Source organism: Ictalurus furcatus, chromosome 8 (genome assembly GCF_023375685.1).
Source record: "Ictalurus furcatus strain D&B chromosome 8, Billie_1.0, whole genome shotgun sequence".
Taxonomy (NCBI): domain Eukaryota; kingdom Metazoa; phylum Chordata; class Actinopteri; order Siluriformes; family Ictaluridae; genus Ictalurus; species Ictalurus furcatus.
The window spans coordinates 29,175,546-29,190,301 of record NC_071262.1 but is presented as its reverse complement, the minus strand read 5'-3'; the positions used below and the strand labels follow the sequence as shown (position 1 = coordinate 29,190,301).

The 14,756-nt window shown below is 40.2% G+C and overlaps 1 long non-coding RNA gene across 2 annotated transcripts in view; it reads left to right on the top strand.

Annotated features, from left to right (window-relative positions):
* LOC128612021 (uncharacterized) overlaps positions 1–251 on the top strand; it is an 11,647-nt gene extending 11,396 nt beyond the window's left edge. For both annotated transcript variants that reach the window (XR_008386665.1, XR_008386664.1), the window contains exon 4: positions 73–251. This is a non-coding gene — a long non-coding RNA (uncharacterized LOC128612021). The remainder of the gene's footprint in view (positions 1–72) is intronic.
* The last annotated feature ends 14,505 nt before the right edge of the window (positions 252–14,756 follow it).

The following is a 14,756-nucleotide window of genomic DNA, read 5'->3' as shown; positions in this document are numbered from 1 at the left end:
ATGTGAAAATGAGTCTTCGTTGCGTGTTTGTTTATACCGTCGATGTGTATTTTTCTCATCTCTCATTGTCAGATCGTTTCCAGAAGACGCTCTTCAAGGACGATCCGTGGATCGTGACAAAGCGCTGAAGCCAGAGAGGGGCGTTATCACTCATGACACCTTATTATTAGTGTGTACTTTTTTGCCCTGGTGGTCTAATAAAGTAGAGACTCTAAAGCTTAATGCTAAACGCGAATTGCTCATGAAGAAGTGCGTGCAATACACGAGTGATTCAAAGTGTATATTTACAATTTTAAAGAAAATGTCATGAATATGAACAGACTGAATAAATTCTGGTTGAAGTGAATAAATAATAATAATAATAATAATAATAATAATAATTCTGTGCTGAGTTGTCAGTCTATTAGACATATTGATCTAGTTATGGTCTGCACTTATATAGTGCTTTTCTTTTTAACCTTAGCGGTTCCACTGCACTTTACGCTGGTTCCCATTCACCCATTCACACACACACACACACACACACACACACACCAATGGTAGCAGAGCTGCCATGCAAGGCGCGAACTTGCCATCGGATCAACTTGGGGTTCAGTGTCTGTCCCAAGGACACTTCGGCATGTGGAGTCACATGGAGTCATGTGGAGTCATGTGGAGTCACATTGAGTCATTTGGAGTCATGTGGAGTCACGTGGAGTCACATGGAGTCACGTGGAGTCACGTGGAGTCACGTGGAGTCACATGGAGTCATGTGGAGTCATGTGGAGTCACGTGGAGTCACATTGAGTCATGTGGAGTCATGTGGAGTCATGTAGGCTGACCCTATTTATTAAATGAAGTCTTGAGGTTTTATATGTATAAACGAAGGAGCCCATGACCTCAGTATTCATCATTAAAGGGAAAAAAAGAAGAAAAATCTGCATATAGTCCTATATAATCAGTCCGTACAGTCTGTATATCCGTTTTTATGATTGTTCTGGGCAAAAACGCTTGATTTTGCTGTGCCCCCCCCCCCAAATTTGCGATGCAACTTGTGGTGTTTTATTTTGTGCTTTTTTTTCTTTTTTCTTATGAAAAACTACTCGGATCTGTGAAATCACAATCGCAGTGATGTTCGTTGGTAAACGAGACCTTTTAGCTGTACCCGTGTCAGACGCACGGGAAACGAAGAGGTCACGTGACGCGTCTCGGCCCGAACCTGCGGTAACTTGGACAAACTGCAAGGTCCTCCGAATATTACGGGATTTGCTTGATGTTGCGAAATCCTGGAGGGACTGTATAATATATTAAGGGTATACAATATGAAAAAAAAAAATATATATATAGATCATGATACTTTGAAATAAGTATGAAAGTGTAAGAAAATTTCACAAACCAAAGCGACGTCTGCATGGATTTTACGTCCCACGCTGGTTTTATTGACTGATAGTAAATTACCTTAGCTAAGGCTAACTAACACCATGTTAATCCTCATCTCTTCAATCAGAACTTCAATGATACAGACCAGCTGACGGCTAACAGCTATGTACGTGTGGAGATCAACCCAAAGTGTAGGCTGCGTAGCAGCAGACCGATTACGGCGATGCGCATTAGCTCTCATTCTCACTGACAGCTTAGTCTTGTAAAGAATTTTTTTAAAAAAAATCACTTTACGAGGTTACAAAATGGAGGAAATGAATAAAATGGCTTAAGTAAGAGCAATTAAGTCAAAAACTATGTGCAACTACTTTACAAATGACCTTCTCCCACATGTCTACAACTGACACAGGTCATCTGGAAATGTTTTAATATGTCTCAAATATTTTAGCTAGCGAAAGTGAGATATGCTAAGCTCCGTATGAAGAAAGGTCAAGTTTGCTGAATTGCTAGCTTAGCCTAATGCTGTTGGGGTTTCAGTAGCTTTGTTAGTTAGCTAGCTCATGTTAGTTCATACATGTTTCCAGCTACATACTGTAGTAAGCTAATACGCACGGATTCCACACAATCGCTACCGACATTTAACGTAGAGTTTTCCTACAGGGGAATATGAACAGATGTGGCTAGCTAGGCTAGTTCAGTCAGCTAGCTAATGGCTTATCTGTACGTTTGTGCAGGTTGGATGTTGCAAATAGGCTTGTATGTAAAAGTTTGGGCACCCCCAGCCAGATGACCTATTTTGTCCATTTTTTTTTAAGTGAAAAGAAGTGAACACAACATCTACGAATTATTATTATTATTATTATTATTATTATTATTATTATTATTATTATTATTATTATTTTAAATGTTAATGCACAGCTACGTTATATTTGATGGACCTAAAACAAAATAGAAAGATGAAAATTGTGGCATGTGCAAAAGTTTGCACACCCTACTAAATCAGTACTTGGTAGCGACCCATTTAGCAGCTTGCGATTTATTTATTTATTTGTTTGTTTATTTATTTATTGTAGCCAGCTCGAAGTTTCTGTTCTTGTTTTAGGGATGTCTAATCACTCCTTGCAGAACGCTTCTGGTTCTGAGGTAGAGGTCAACTTACGTTTCTGGATCATTGTCCTGTTGCACGAGCTGACCTTCCGCAGTCAGTTCTCCTTAACTGCCGTTTCTTAATGACATTTCGGACAGGGGAAATTGCCTTGACAGTGGAAGTGCTTTGATATCTTTTTTACAGCCTTCCTCTGCTTTATAGGCACGAATTAGCTTCATTTTCAGATCCGCAGTCAGCTGCTTAAAGGAGCCCGTGGTTTAGCATTAGCACAAGGTTTGGCGGTTCAGAGAATTTGTTCCGCTCTGGGAGAATTTGCTCTTCCTAATGAGTCCTAATGAGGCAATTTAGGCCTAATGAGTTAATTTAGTTCGGAGACATTACAGTTAGATGGGTGTCCAAACTTATGCGCAGAGCCTAAATTTATCTATTTATTTATTTCATTTTTAGTAGCTGTGTATTAACATTTGCTGAAAATGATTGTTTGGAAATGATTAGTCCTTTTCACTTTTTTTTTTTTTTCACGAAAAAGAACACAAAGATGACATTTTCTCCAGGAGTGCCCGAACATCTGCAAACACTCTGTAGACTCAAAAAGTATTGGTACACCGAATCGTGTACATGTAGTTCATTAATTCCCACCCCGCAGAAATATATTATTATACGCTGCAAAAATACAGTCGATTTATCTAGCATTTCCCATTATAACATGACACTACAGCAAATATATGATTATTAAATTATTATTATAATAATATACTTCTACTTTATCACTTCACACCTCTGTATACGTGTAAGGCATTCATTCATAATTCAGCGTAGCAGATATAGATATCATGACACGTCTTTTTAAGCACACGCCGGCTCATGTTTTCCCGTACAAGGAAACATATCTAACATCCTAATTAGAGGTCAGAGTTCATAGCGCACACGCTCGTGGCCTTCTCTGAACCCGAGCCGATCCCATCCTTTATAGTCCTGCACAAAAAGCCTCTATGGATGCAGTGTGAGCCATTATTACAGCCTTATTAGCTTATCTGAGCCTCCTGACCTGCTCTGCGAGATGGAGAACCACAGCGGAGGAGAAAAGCACATGTCCATCTGCTTTCCAACACAGGAAATCTGATGATCTCCGCTAATAAGCAACATCCTTCATACGACCAATAAAACATCGCTAATCGGATTTCCTAGAATTGATTTCTAGACGTAACGTCCAGAGTGGAATAATCTAATGCAGGTCAGCTTGCTTCCACGTTTAACCCTCTAATCAGAGGACGAAGGATTCCGTTTGGACAATTAGAACAACGCACTCATCTTTTGAAAATGTGTAATAACCGCTCGTACCTAAGCCTGTAATCACAGCCTCTCGTCTATCCAGTAGCGTTATTAGCAATAAAGAAAAGCGGGGGGGGGGCGGAGGGGGGAAGCTCAAGCAGAATAATTATGGCTCGGAGCTGAAGGGGCCAGCTGACAGCTGCTAGGGAACGTCGGATCGGATCGTCGCGGAAATCACAGTAATCACATGTTTTACAGATTTTTGTTTGATATATATATATATATATTTTTTTTTTAAAAATGTAAATTATTGAAAAGCGAGCAAATTGAATAAAAGATAGATGGTACTCGGTGAGCAGTCAGAGTCGGGGTCGTCCCTACAGTGTGGCAGCATTATTCTGAAAAGCTTGGGGGGGTAGACATAGAAATACAGTATAGGATCTTTTATTTATTTATTTATTTATTTTAAATAATACATTTTTACATATGGATACGGCTGATAAACAAAAATAAGTAAAGATGAAGTTACTAGTTGATGTATTTGTTTGTTTGTTTGTTTGTCAAATGCAGCTGCTGCATGCTGGGTGTAACACAATGCCATTATCTGTATTAGAGTCTGTATCTGTTTAGTGCTCGAAACATTCGTATCTGCTTTCATATTTGGATTGAAACCAGGAAGTGGGCGTGCTTCTGTTGGAGAGTCAATCTGGGCAGGTCATAACAGCAGACTTTTGTAACGTTATCCTGTAAATTTGTCAATATCTTGAATACTGTTGGCTGTTCAGATCTCAGATTTTGACATAAAGCCGAAGGAATATAGTATATATACAGTGTATGGAAATATAGTTTAAACACAAACTGTGATTTTTAGTGCCAGTTTTTTACTCTTTTTTTGATTTATTTGAGAAAACAAGTTTGCCCTTATGTGGATCCAATGTCATGTGACTGGGAATAATATTTCTGGAGATATTCATTCCTAAAGATGTTTTTCCAGATGTGAGATATATATATATACATATATACACACACACCCACAAATTTATATCATGGAAAAGTTCGTTTTTTTTTTTTTTTTTTTCACAGTTTAATTAAAAAAGTGGAACTTTAATATATTCTAGATTCGTTACACATGAAGTGAAATATTTCGAGCCTTTTTTGTGTTTTAATCTCGATGATTACGGCTCACAGCTCACGGAAATCAAACATCCAGTATCTCAGAATATAAGAGTAAAGGATTTATAATACAGAAATGTCGACCTGATGAACAGGATGTTAATTTATGCGCTGATACTCGGGCGGGGTTTTAATCCTTGTGCAGGAATGACTGCATCAGTGCGGCGTGGCATGGAGGCGATCAGCCTGTGGCACTGCTGAGGTGTTCTGGAAGTCCAGGTGGCTTTGATAGCGGTCTTCAGCTCGTCTGTATCGTCGGGTCTGGTGTCTCTCGTAGATTCTCTATGGGGTTCGGGTCAGGCGAGTCGGCTGGACGATCGAGCACAGTAATCAAGCACACGGTCAGTACAGCAGTCACTAGAAGTTTTGGCACTGTGGGCAGGTGCCGAGTCCTGCTGGAAAAGGAAATCAGCGTCTCCATAAAGCTCGTCAGCAGATGAAGCATGAAGTGCTCTAAAATCTCCTGGTAGACGCTGCATCGACTCTCGACTCGAGAAAACACACTGGACCAACACCAGCAGATCACATGACACCTCAAATCATCACCGACTGTGGAAACTTCACACTGGACTTCAAGCAGCTCGGATTCTGTTCCTCTCCACTCGTCCTCCAGACTCTGGAACCTTGATTTCCAAATGAAACGCAACGTTTACTTCCATCTTCCCCGTGATTGTGTGTGTGTACTGAACCAGACTGAGAGATTAAAGCCTCAGGAAACCTCCGCAGGTGTTTTGAGTTAATTCTCTGATTAGAGTCTTCTCAGGTCGACATTTCTGTATTATAAATCCTTTACTCTTATATTCTGAGATACTGGAGTTTTGATTTCCGTGAGCTGTAATCCGTAATCACCGAGATTAAAACAAAAAAATTCATGTGTACTTATCTAGAATATATGAAAATTCCACTTTTTGAATTAAATTACGTAAAAAAAAACATTATAATTCTTTGATTCTAATACCTGTATATATAAATATATCACATATTAACCGTCGCATATTTCAAGCGAGTGCTAGAATTCCACAAAAAAATACCTTACAGACTTTGGTTTTAGATCAGACACACACACACACACAAAAAGAAATGTATAAAACACGAGACGTGCAGAACATAACTTCCTGACCCCGACGTCCTGGGGTGGAGCTTTGTGGAAAGCTTTCCATCTTCGGTCTAATGTGACTGAGTAAGTAAGCTAACAATGTTTCAAAGCAGTAATGTCTTTCCCAAATCAAATAACTGCTGACTGCAGAGTAGAGTTGACATCAATAAGCCGTCATCATTTTTTTTTTTTTTTTTTTATATATTATTATTAGACGTACTTCAGTTTTCAATCTTTGTTACATTTCAGGAAGATCAGGAAAGTTCACCGGACTCGCTAGGAGCATGTGTTATCGAACTGTGACGCACTTTCAGTCCTAAAAAATGGCGGCATGTCATAAAATGTGTTATATTTATTCATGCTTATAAGCCCGGGCTTTTATTTATTTATTTATTTATTTATTTATTTATTTATTCATTCATACTTGCAAATTACAACCATTACAACTGTAATGCATACATACCTACCAGTCGTTGGCGTATAAACAAAAGAGAATAAATCTATGTTCCCTTGCGTCTTGGAACCAAACAAAGTGAGTAAGAAAGAAAGAAAGAAAGAAAGAAAGAACCGTCTCAGTCTAATTTCCCCAAAAACACTGCCTCGAGGTAAACATAATCATACAATTCCCATGAAAGCTGGAATAAATGTAACACGACCCTGAAACAAAGCAGCACATTAACTTCAAACACAGCTTTAATTTTTTTTTATTTTTATATATAATTAAAATGAAATGGATGAAAAAGAAATAAGTGAGGCTTATTATTGTAGGAAGAAAATAAATGTGGGTCTGAGCGCGCACCGAGCAATTATTTCTCCAAAATCGTAAATTATGATTTTCAATGCAGATACAAAACCTTCATTTCCCGTGATCGAACCTCACACCTGAGTCCCTCTGGATAGGCCTGGAAAGCACACACACACACAGAGAGAGTGAGAGTGTGTGTGTGTGTGTGTGGGTGTGTGTACCAGCTTGTCATTTCCAAGGTCCAGCTGTTAAGTAGGTTAGGAAGAGTGATGGAGTGCTCATAATGGCCTTCTCTCAACTTACACACACACACACTTCAAATTCTCCATATACACCACAAGCTGCAGTTACCATAGCGATAATATTTTAAAGCCTTGAATAGGATGTTTAATTTGCTTCAGCGCAACTGTTCATGTCCCCATTAATAAACAAATTTTTTTTTTTTCTTCTGGGTTCGAGTTTTGACGATTAGAAAGAATGTCTTTGTTGTATTGAAACAGGATCGGAACGGGTCAAGGTGAACGCAAGCATTTCCTGTACAAAAAAGGCCATTGTTGTTGTTTTTTCTTTTTTTTTTCTTTTCCCGCCCATGTATTTGAGATGGTTTTAGTGCAAATCGAGTTTGATATGTCATTTTTTTCCCCATCATTGTTTTCTTCGTTTTAATTATTTTAATTATTTTTGTTTCTACTTTTCTTTTCTTTTTTTTCCCCCCCATTACTTCTGTTTTCCTCTCTTCTTCTATTGAGTGTCTTTACTAGTCAATATATAAATAAATTCAAATAAAAATGCATTATATTAATATATTACTAATTCCTTGTTTTCCTCCAAAGAAAAGGGTTGGTGGAGGGTAAAATAAACAAACAAACAAACAAACAAACAAACAAACAAATAAATAAATAAATAATCATGGACCTCTGCAAACAAAAGGAAACAGATACAATGATTATTAAAAAAAAAAGAAAAAGAAAAGAAAAGAAAAAAAAGTCATGTTTTTTGGACCTGAAGATGTCCAAAAACGTAAAGTTACCTGAAGTTGTTAAGTGCTGAAACTGGAGACTCCTTCCATAAATGTTAAATAAACATGTCCTTAAACATTCCCTCTAGGATTTCACGATCCTGCGATCGCAGAAATCAACGCAAAATCAAGCAAACTCCGCAATATTCGGAGGAGCTCTGTGACGTCCGCATGACGCACATTCATCATGAGCCCTCTCCGGTTCACGTGTGTACAGCTCAAACGTCTCATTTACCAACAAACGTCACCGTGAAAGAGCGTGCGGAACGCTTTTCCGCATAAACAAAAGGACAAAAACCTTCGCGAAATCCTGTACGGACCGATTCAAATAAACGTGATTATATCGACAATCACAAGCTTTTATTTATTTATTTTTAAAAAAATCTGTTTATGTGAAAGGTGCGCTTTTCAAGTCCTCGTGAATGAGTTGTTACCATAGAAACGATAACGTATTAGAACGAGCGCGTTCGTAGGAATATAAACCGGTGCTAAGGAGACGAGAAAAAAAAAAAAAATCAGAAGTAAAGTTTGTGTTTGGGTTCAGAAAGTCCGGAGTCAGATTCGTTATCGCCACGCAGTCTTGCCAAATTGGAAATGCAACCCGTCAATCACAAGTTGATTTGTTGACGCACCGTGCTGATTGGACGACAGGTTTCGTGATTCCGTGACAGACAGCGAGGACGAAGTCCGTTGCAAAGACGTCGCAAAGTCACTGATTGTCTCTGAAGGAAAATATATTTCTTTTTTCCCTGTCCTCTTGTTGCTTGTCCATCATGTGAAGAGAACTCATATTCATCATATTGACGAAGGTTTATATGTGTGTGTGTGTGTGTGTGTGTGTGTGTTTGTGTTTGTATGTGTGTGTGTTTGTGTGTGTGCATTTTCGAAGGTGACAAACCGTGTTTGGTTATTATAATACTCTTCCGCCACACGTCGGTGTTATTATTCTTCCTTATTAAGACGGATAAAGCTGTGGTTGGTAATTACGACGCCTCCGCCCCGCCGTTAAACACCCACGCACGCTAATTAAACGAACAGTTCGCTAATTCTGAGAGCAAACTGAACAAACAGTGGCGTACCCATCCTCTTTAAACACCTGAGTCCAACGCAAAACAAAATTAATGAACATGTTGAAGGCGATTTTTTTTCCCCCAGTCGTGCGTGTATCTTCATCGTCACCCGCGTCTTTTCATGAGTGTGTTAATGCCGAGCCAGTGAGACAGTGAGAGTCAGTGAGAGTGTGAGAGTCAGTGAGACAGTGAGAGTCAGTGAGAGTGTGAGAGTCAGTGAGACAGTGAGAGTCAGTGAGACAGTGAGTGTCAGTGAGAGTCAGTGAGACAGTGAGAGTCAGTGAGACAGTGAGAGCCAGTGAGAGTGTGAGAGTCAGTGAGAGTGTGAGAGTCAGTGAGACAGTGAGAGTCAGTGAGGCAGTGAGAGTCAGTGAGGCAGTGAGAGCCAGTGAGAGTGTGAGAGTCAGTGAGGCAGTGAGAGTCAGTGAGACAGTGAGAGTCAGTGAGACAGTGAGTGTCAGTGAGGCAGTGGGAGCCAGTGAGAGTGTGAGAGTCAGTGAGAGTGTGAGAGTCAGTGAGGCAGTGAGAGTCAGTGAGGCAGTGAGAGTCAGTGAGACAGTGAGAGTCAGTGAGGCAGTGAGTGTCAGTGAGGCAGTGGGAGCCAGTGAGAAACCAAAACCTTCTCATCACTATAAAATACCTTTTTTTGAGGTATTACTTATTTATTTTACATGGGGGGGGGGGGGGGGGGGGGTGTTAAACTCAAAACCTTCTCATCACAAAAAAAACAAACAATTTTTTTAGGTATTATTTGTTTATTTATTTATCTGGGGGGTGGGGGGGGGGTGAGAACTCAAAACCTTCTCATTACAAAAAAAAAACAAAACACTTTTTTTGAGGTATTATTTATTTATTTATTTATTTATTTATGTATTGTAGGGGGGTTGAACTCAAAACCTTCTCGTCAATATAAAATACTTTTCTTCAGGTATTTATTTATTTATCTACTCGTTTATTTTGGAGGTGTGGTGGGGGGGGTTGTTCAGTTGAATTCAAAACCTCCTGGCCACCGGGCTGCCCCTTGAGGAACGTCTGTAAAACCTCGCTACATTCACCATCTTCCTCATTTTTTGCTCTGTGTGATACAAACGTTCGCACTCGACCCTATTTCAAAAAACAGAGCGCTACACCGAGACGATGATCTCTGCGCTTTTCCGGCCGGCTCGGCGCGCTCTGGAAAGTCTCGATGCGATGATGCCTTCATAAAAAAAGATAAACCGTTGTAGCGAGCCATTCCTCTAGCCATTTGAGACGGAGAGATTTGTGCACTGATCCCTGAAACGGAGAGAGTCTACAGTACCGAACTGAGCGGGAAAAGAGTGAAAGCTTTACGACGTCTGCTGAAATGTTCACCATTACCGTCACACGCTTTCAGGGACGTGAAGAGACTTCCTCAGGGGCAGGGGCTCAAATGTAAAAAAAACAACAACAACAACAACAAAAACAAGGGCTATATCAGCAAAGAGCTCATTTGACTGTTTTAAATACTTTACTAACTTTAATAACAACATATTCTTTATCACTCTGGTAGACATTGTAAACACACTGTATGGGGTCACGATAATGGATATGAGAAACACACGACTAATATAACCTACATTACATTACCACATCCAGACCCACTTACAATTATCTCATTTATACACCTGGGCAGGTGAGGGTTAAGGGCCTCGCCCAAGGGCCCAACAGAGGCAGCTTGGCAGTGCTGCGATTTGACCTCACGACCTTCTGATCACAAGTCCAACGTCATAACCGCTGAGCTTTATCGTAGAGATGAGTCCAAAGAATCTTTAAAATGAAATGTAAACATTATGAAATTAAAAACAAACAAACAAAAACCCCTACAGACACACCCACTGTAGTCGCTTATTGTAAAAGTCGGTAAAACTACTTCTCCGGCCGCAGCACTTTATTTCCATAAAACCGCCGCACTGCTCGCTGGACTGGCGTTTTACTCCCAAAGCTTGGCAGCTTTGCCTTCTAAATTTCATTCTAAGGAGATAAATTGAGATTTTAACGATCTTATATCACAATTCGCTCATATCACTTAGGCTCGAGGACTCAATTTACCGTATTAGTTAACAAGTGGCAACTTACTGTATGTATATAGCAGAATTATATTGAAAAGTGGGTTCGTCATTATTCCGTGCTGAACGGAGCAGGCGCTCTCAGTCTGTTGAACGTCCTCCAACTGAACGAAATGGTTTTCATTTATAGAGAAAAACAAAACGACAGTGGGGGCGGCGGCGGCACAGGGGGTGGGGACAGTGGGGGCGGCGGCAGCATCACCCGAGCTCACCCATATTGATAAGGAAGCGTTTCCCTTTCGCTTCCTCCTTCAGTTTGTCTTTCATTTTCTGCCGCCTCGGTCTGTTTACGGACTGTACGACGTACATATAATATAACAGGGTTACTTGCATGTCTGGAAATGTTACGAACTTGAGTCGCAGGTACTTCCCGACACGTTTCCGCTCAATCAGTTTGAAAACGAGCGGCGATAAGCGCATAAAACGCTGCTGACATTACGCAAAGGTTAGCGGAAGAGCTAGTGGCCTCAGCATACCTGTCTGCTCGTTGAAGCGAGACGCGACACGAGCGCGTCATGACAACGAGACTATCCGACGGCAGACTCGAGACGGACAAATAAATAGGAACATTTTCCGACTTCCTTTTTTTTTTTTGCTACTGTTTGCTTTTATGTAAAAATGCTTTTTACATAATATAATTGTTTATTAATTAACGTCGAGAGGGGCACTTTGAAATAATTTAGAAAAAGGGCAGGTGTCCGAGCCCCCAGAGCCACCCCGACAACGTTTCTGCACGTCCCCGCACGCTGTATCATAATGACAGAGAAAGGAAAGCTGCTAAAGTGTGTGACTGCCAGGTCGCAAAGCTGCAGGATTCGTTTCAATACATGCTTTTCTAAAAAGGTTTTATTTCAGTGCCGAGATTGAAATGTGTTCAATTAAATGCAAATGAATCATCAACCTGCTAAACTTGAAAGCTGCTAATCTCATCTAAAGCTATTAGTACAAACAGCAAAAAAAAAAAATAATTTTTTTCCAAAAATCTACAGTGTAACAATAACATTCTGTGATTTGAGAAGTATTTTTGTAAAAGCTTAACAAACGAGTATGTACCTTTTAGAAAAGTAAAAGAAAAAAAAAAAAACAGGGTTTTTTTTTTTGGTTATTGAAAAACAAGGTTTATAATTGATATGAGTTTATATAATGTCACTCGGGAACAGGGAACTCACCGGTGTGGAATTGAGCATGGAATTGGCGTATGGCTTTCTCCTTGTGTAACAGAGTTTCAGGCTGCACTTCCTGATGTAGCGGCGGACCGTGTTAAGTGACGACGCTTTTCCGGAGTACTCCCGAGCCCGTGTCGCTATATTTCTCCCATCAGCAGGACAGTTTCTCGTGCAGTGCGGTCTGAGAGCTCGAAGGACACGGGCATTCAACAGCGCTTTCCGGCCTCTGAGCTTCCTCCACATTCCCCGAATCTTCTCACAACATTACGTAGTGTAGATGGTGAAATACCTCAATTCTTTTCAATCTTTGGTTTGAAAAACGTTCTTTTTTTTTATCAGTTCTTTCATGAAGTTCGGCACAAAGTGGTGAGCCATGAGCCATCTCTGCGTATAAAGACCGAGCCTTCGCTGGAAGCTCCTTTTCTACCCAATCACGATGCCCTCGCCTGTTACCAGTTCACCTGCTCAGTGTGGAATGTTTCAAAGCGGTGGAGCTTGAATATTCTATAAACGTTTCACTCTTATCCTGCCTGTTCCGACTTTTGGAAATGTATCGCAGACATCAAATTCAAAAATGCAATCAGGTCGGACAGTTAAAACAATTAAAAGTCATTTCCTTCTACTTCCGTCAGTTAAATAAAGCTTCAAGAGAATTTACAAATTAGAGATTTTGTTTTTTTTTATTGCATTTTAGAAAATATCCCAACGTTTCCAAACATAGGGTTTGCATATTATATTATATTATTTATATTATATTATATTATATTATATTATATTATATTATTTATATTATATCATATTAATGTTCTCGGTCTTATATAACTGCAAGGTTGGTTTTTAGCTAATTCTGTTACCCGTGTTTCTTCCACTCCACTGTCATGGTACAGACTGAATTCTGTGTGTATAATGAATAATACATCCGTTTATGTTTGATCAGTTCACACACTGTTAAGCCCAGATAATCAGCTCTGACATTTCAAACAGAAAAGAAGATGGGAGGAAAGAAAAAAAAAAAAAGAAAAAAACGCCGGAATAAAGTAGGAAAGACAATCTCCGCCAACGCATCGTACATATAATTCAGATAACGGGAAAAAAAAAAAGTTTAAAGTTCTGACATTTCAGACACTGCTAATTTCCCAGTAGGTATCCGACAATCATTTCATATACAATCTCTTACGCCGCTGCACGATTGGATTCTGATTGGTCAGAAGGTGTCGATTGATTTCCTCAGCTCTGACTCCAGTTCACAGGTTTATACGCTATTAATGCGTGTGTTCTATCGTTTCTATGGTAACAGCTCGTCCGTAGGGACTTGTACAGCAGACAGCGGATGCGCCACCTTGTGGGGTGAAGTCTTCTGTGTTTACGTAACGTTGATGGAAGGAGACTCCAGTGTCAGTGCTTCATAACAGTCAGAGATGAAACTTTTACAGTTGGAAGTTAATGAAGAGAGGATGGTGAGGGAAGGACTGCTCAGTGCTACTATAACGTAAGTGAGAATAAACAGGAACTCATTTGATTCATGGACATTCCACAACATCCCATATTATATTTAATAGAACTATAAAGGATGAATGAATATACATGGTAACTGTTGGCAAATTCCTGTGGTATAAGAGGAATAAAACAACCCAAGGACAAGCTGTTATAGGAAAATAATCAACTTCAGGAGGGTAAGAGTAAGTCGCTTCTTCACACCACCCAGCTGTTGATTATTTTCCTACAGCAAGCGCCATTTTTTCTTCAATATTTGCACAGTATTTACAGCATAACTTCCACCATGTCCAGCATATTAATGTCTCGCTGCTTGCCTTTCAGCATCTGTTTCCCATCCTGGATATTTTCTTTTGCTTGACCTGAATATTTTATGGATGGGAAGCTTTTGCCCTTGAGTCAGAGAGATCACAGGCTCAGCATATGTCCAGCGCAGAGCCCCACGACCCTTAAACGCATATAACTACACCTTCAGGCAGTCGTACACACACACACACACACACACACACACACACACACGTACCATAAGCTGCATTTCAAACACAGGGTCAGCGAGCAACCATATGTGCAGCATGAGTGCAGAAAAACTGGAAATAGTTCACAGTGTATTCAGCGAGAGAAGGATGAGAGCGAAAGGCTGTCGCGAAGTTGCGCGAAAGAGGAGCTACGACTCTTAATGAGCCGCCCTTCTGAGATATGTTGGAGAAGACAGACCACTCGGGTATCAGAGAGCGATGGCGAATTTGGCAGGGTTAGCCGCTACGCTGCGTATCGTTAAGTCTTGATGGAATTAAAGGCTGTCAGGACGAAGCGGGAGGTGACTCATGTGGAACGCGAATCAGGAATTTTTTTAATTTTTTTTTTCCCTCCTTCTTTTAAAGCTTCACTCCAACACTTCCTCTCAGCAAACACAAGCTTCCCTCTAAAAAACTAATTACCCCGTCTGGCTGCCGAGCACGAGGTGTTATGCCAAACCTCTGGTGTGGAAAGATCAAGCAGCTCTGACGATGCTAATTAGCATCACACTACGGTTTCTACGCTCCCCTTGGCTAGCTCCTTGTTCCGTCCCAAAACGTAGAAAGTTTGCAGTGAAGTCAGCTCATCAGCATGTCATCAGTTGATTTTAACAAATCCCACAGCTGCTTTTGGCACAAATATAAATATATAT